This window comes from Lupinus angustifolius, chromosome LG19 (assembly GCF_001865875.1).
Source record: "Lupinus angustifolius cultivar Tanjil chromosome LG19, LupAngTanjil_v1.0, whole genome shotgun sequence".
NCBI classification, from domain to species: Eukaryota; Viridiplantae; Streptophyta; class Magnoliopsida; order Fabales; family Fabaceae; genus Lupinus; species Lupinus angustifolius.
Genome location: NC_032027.1, coordinates 16,016,733 through 16,016,970, shown reverse-complemented (window position 1 = coordinate 16,016,970; position 238 = coordinate 16,016,733).

The window sequence follows — 238 nt, the reverse complement described above, 5'->3', positions numbered from 1 at the left end:
CCTAATCCTAATCCTAATCCTAATCCTAATCCTAATCCTAATCCTAATCCTAATCCTAATCCTAATCCAAATCCTAATCCTAATCTTCATCCTAATCATAATCCTAATCCTAATCATAATCTTAATCCTAATCCTAATACTAATCCTAATCCTAATCTGAATCCTAATGGTAATCTTAATCCTAATCCTAATCATAATCCTATTCCTAATCATAATCCTAATCCTAATCATAATCTTA